Raw genomic sequence first — 4,538 nt, 5'->3', positions numbered from 1 at the left:
TGGGTGGAACAAACACCTGCAGTCATACAGGCTTTTCTGGAGTAATTTGTCCATGCCTGATCCTAAGAGACTCCCATGGTTTAAAAGATGAATATGGAAATATGAAAATGAAATCACAAGGTTTAAAATATGTCTTACATGTAACTTAAAAAAAATGTTATACCTGCAGAAACCCTATTTTTTTGCATCCTTATTGATTTAGTAGCCTAATACTGACAAATTACTTAATGGACAAAAGGATAGATTTTGTTGTTGTTTAATTTTTGCGTTACTTTCTCTACTTTGGCGTTACTGACAAATTTTCTCTTGTTCTTTTGTATGCAGGTACCTCCTGGGAATTAAATTGATGTTTTTCTTGTTGATGGTTTTGTTTGTTTTTGTTGCTATTTTTTAGTTAGTTAGTTTTTTTTTTTTTTTTTAAATGTTGTTAAAAGAACAGAAGGGCTAGTTTTAGCCTGATAAAAGAACTTAATTGTGGAAAAAAAAAATAAATGGTTATACCAAAAAGAACTTTATTGTGGAAAAAAATTATTCCAAACAAACAATTCTGAGTTATTTATTTACTGCCATAATCAGACTGATAAAGCATGGATGACTTCATGATAACCAGTAGAAAGTCTCTCACTTTTCCTTCCAGGCTGAATACTGTAGATAATTTATCTCAGATACAGGTGAACAGTCAATATTTTGGCAGCTTTCATGAATTTGGTTCTGATTACTCAAACATTCAGAGAGCCCAGGCATAAGGGAAACCCAGAATAGCAAAATTCAGTCCAGCTCTATCAGTCCTGCCAGAACAAGATGATTCATCACTTTCTTAATTTACAAAGGAGCATGTACCATCCAGAATTACATACATAATGTCTTGTGTAGGTTGCCAAAGGCAGGGAATTCAACATGCTCCTTTGAATGATGTCATATGTTCATATGTTGTTCTCATGCTGTTACAAAGCATCTGCCATTCTATTTCATCAGTCTGTTTCATATGCCTCCCCAAGGTCCTTTTAGTAAATGCATCCTCATAGAAATGTGCCTGCATGCCCTCAAAAGAACACCCGTAACCTCTGCAGGTATGATAAGATGTTTAGGGGTTTTTTGGGTTTTCTTTTTTTTTTGTAAAATCAACAGGAATTTTTTTCTCATAAAAAAATGTTTGGGATTCTACATATTCTTGCATCATTCTCAGAAGGAATAAGTGATAAAATGTGCAATATTATTTTAATGTAACATGACAGTAACCTGCTAGCCACAGAGTTATGGTATTTTCACTTGCACTTAAAAGGTTAATTACAGTAAAGTAGAAATACCCACAAAATGAGCTGGGGATATGGACACCAGCCCAAGTACATTTGAAAGCTGGCTCAGCTGCAGCCCAGATGAAAAAACGGATCCGCAGCAGTATTGCCAGAAGACACCGGCCCAAGTCCATTTGGGAGCTGGCCCAGTTGCGGCCCAGATGAAAAAAACGATCTGCACCAGTACTGGCCTGGTATGCCAAAAGACAGTGGCCCAAGTCCGGTTAGGTGCCAGCCCAGCTGTGGCCCAAATGAAAAAAAAAAAAAAAAAACGTATCCGCACCAGTTTCACCAGAAGAAACTGGTCCAAGTCCGTTTTGGAGCTGGCCCAGCTGTGGCCCAGATGAAAAAATGGATCTGCACCAGTACTGGCCCAGTTGTGCCAAAAGACACTGGCCCAAGTCCGGTTAGGAGCTGGCCCAGATCCGGCCCAGATGAAAAAACGGATCTGAAACGGTATTGGCCCATTGTGCTAAAGGACATTGGTCCGAGTCCGTTATGTGGATCCAGCCCAGAGCTTATGGAGGGTCTGGGCCAGATCCGGGCCAAATAATTTTTGCTATCCAGTCGACTGACTGGTGGCTGTGGCTCTGGCCAGTCTGCCTGGTCATTGGGCACAACTGCAGTTGCCATCTTCCCTGGTCTGCTCTCAAAACAAATTGCACCTTGCTGCCATCTAAATCAGCGTGGTGGCAGCCCAGCCTGTGGATACCCAACATGTCTGCTCTGCCCAGCCCAGAGACACAGCTGTGATAACCGAAGAGGTCAGTTTGTGAACAGCAGAAATGATAGTTTACAATCTGGCTGTTCATTTTAAAAACCAACCGTAAGAAAAACAGAGACACAACCAGTGAGTTGAGTGAGTATACAGCCTCTGTACTCGACTCAAACTATGAACTCATAGTCCTTCAGAATTTACGTTTCTCATTATTCATCACTGATAAACAGTAATGTTGAATTCATCAAATAAACCATGCTTCCTATAATGGCTCCAGGAAGGAGGAGCAACCCATGTGAGTTTCAATGAGGCACCTAGCTGTTAAGGCACTCGTCATATGGAACTAGGCCTGATTTATCTAAAATGGACTGGAAATGTGATAGACACCTCCCAGCACCTGGATCCCTACTGATGTGGCACCCCTGCTGAAAGTCTTTATCTGCTGTCCATCAGCTCACCAACCTGGCAGTACTTGAACCCCAGCTCTACTTCACTCTTTGCCAGATCAACAGATTACTACCCCAGTATGCATTCTTGCATTCCATGCTTTTCCTTCATTTCCTCTGCCCATGCCTGCTCCTCACATTTCCAACTCAATTTCCCTGTTTCTCTTTAATAAATCTTCTTTAACTCACCAGAAGCCTGTGTGTGTCTTGCATTTGAGTCCATTTTGCAAACATGTAACAAAATTATTTTAATCAACCATTTATTGCTGCTACGTCTTGTAACTATGATGACCAACTATGACCATGCATAATCAACTTATTAAAACTGCAGAAGTAGGCACACAGTACTCCCAACCTGTCCAGGTGAACAGTGCAAGTCTTTGGCATTTTTTCTCGACGGGGAGATTTTGTAATCAAGGGGTGATGCCCTGAACAGCAGGAAGACAAATCCCCCCATGGAGTCCAGACACAGTTGGTTTTTGCTGGTGGCTCTGACCAATCAGCTGATGAGGATGATGAAAAGATAAAGCTGAAGATCTGCAAAGACTGGGCCGTGGCGGGAAGGTACAGGGGTACATATAAGAGCATCATGAAAGAACTAAGGCTGAGAGAGAATCACATTTAAAAAGACAGCAGCTCGATGACAGGCTAATGGTAAAAGTGTGTCACTCTGCTACTGGATATATATGACTAGCTAATGAGAACAGCTGATATCTTAATTGACAGGCCCAGACAATGACTGTAAAGAAATTATGAATGAGTATGCTTGCAAGGAGTGAATGCAGGATGGTATGAGAAATAAGGTACAGGCTTAAGCACGCAAAAGAATAGCCTTCCTGAATGAACTTGCTAGAGCTTCATGACCCCAAAGCAATGGAGCTTGTGAATTTATTGGACAGCTCTGAGCTCACCCCGTATCCTGTAGCCACTCATCAGAATGGTAACATTCTGGATTTGTTAATAACAACAGAGTAAATCATTGATAAGGTTTTAATTTTGAATGGCCTATTTCTGACCATCACTGCGTGTTTTTGATGCCAGCCTAATCTAAATTGACTTGGTTCAAAAGAGATTCAGAAATGGCAAGGCTTAATCTTTCTTTCTTATCTTAAAGAGCTCATAGTACCTTATTGCCCCACTCGAACACTGCGTTCCCAGAATGCAGGTCTACTTATGGTTCCTAAAGTCTCAAAAAGCAGAGCAGGAGTAAGAGCATTTAGCTATCAAGCTCCTCTCCTGTGGAACCATCTTCCAGTCTTTGGAGGCAGACACTGTCTCTACATTTAAGAGTAGGCTTAAAGCTTTCCTTTTTGATAAAGCTTAGTTAGGGCTGGCTCAGGCTTGTCCTGGACCAGCCCCTAGTTATGCTGCTATAGGATTAGACTGTCGGGGGACCTCCAAAGATACACTGAGCTCCTCTGTCCTTTGGTCCCTCTCCGTCTGCATGCTTTCATGTCCTACCACGGCGTGTTACTAACTTAGCTCCTTCCCCGGAGTCTCTGTGCTTTGTCGTCTTGCAGGTTCCACAGTGGCTGAATCTGGATTGTGGATTGCAGCTGCGTCTCCCACCTTGGCCCTGCCTGACATCCACTGCAACTGCTACTGCTATTATTACATCCACTGTCACTGTTACTGTGATTGCATGTCTGTCTGTCTGTCTGTCTGTCTGTCTGTCTGTCTGTCTGTCTGTCTGTCTGTCTGTCTGTCTGTCTGTCTCTGATTGCATTTCTGTCTGTCTGTCTGTCTGTCTGTCTGTCTGTCTGTCTGTGTCTGTCTCACTCTCCCTCTCTTGCTCTCCCTCTCTCACCCAACCGGTCGAGGCAGATGGCCGCCCACCCAGAGTCTGGTTCTGCCCGAGGTTTCTGCCTGTTAAAAGGAAGTTTTTCCTTGCCACTGTCGCCTAGCGCTTGCTCATGGGGGAATTGTTGGTTTTCTGTAGATAAAAGAGCTTGGTTTGTACCAGCTCTATATGGAAAGTGTCTTGAGACAACTTCTGTTGTGATTTGGCGCTATACAAATAAAATTGAATTGAATTGAATTGAATTGAATTGAATTGAATTGAATTGAATTGGTCCCCAG

Source organism: Chaetodon trifascialis, chromosome 8 (genome assembly GCF_039877785.1).
Source record: "Chaetodon trifascialis isolate fChaTrf1 chromosome 8, fChaTrf1.hap1, whole genome shotgun sequence".
Classification (NCBI taxonomy): domain Eukaryota; kingdom Metazoa; phylum Chordata; class Actinopteri; order Chaetodontiformes; family Chaetodontidae; genus Chaetodon; species Chaetodon trifascialis.
This window is presented reverse-complemented; position numbering follows the sequence as displayed.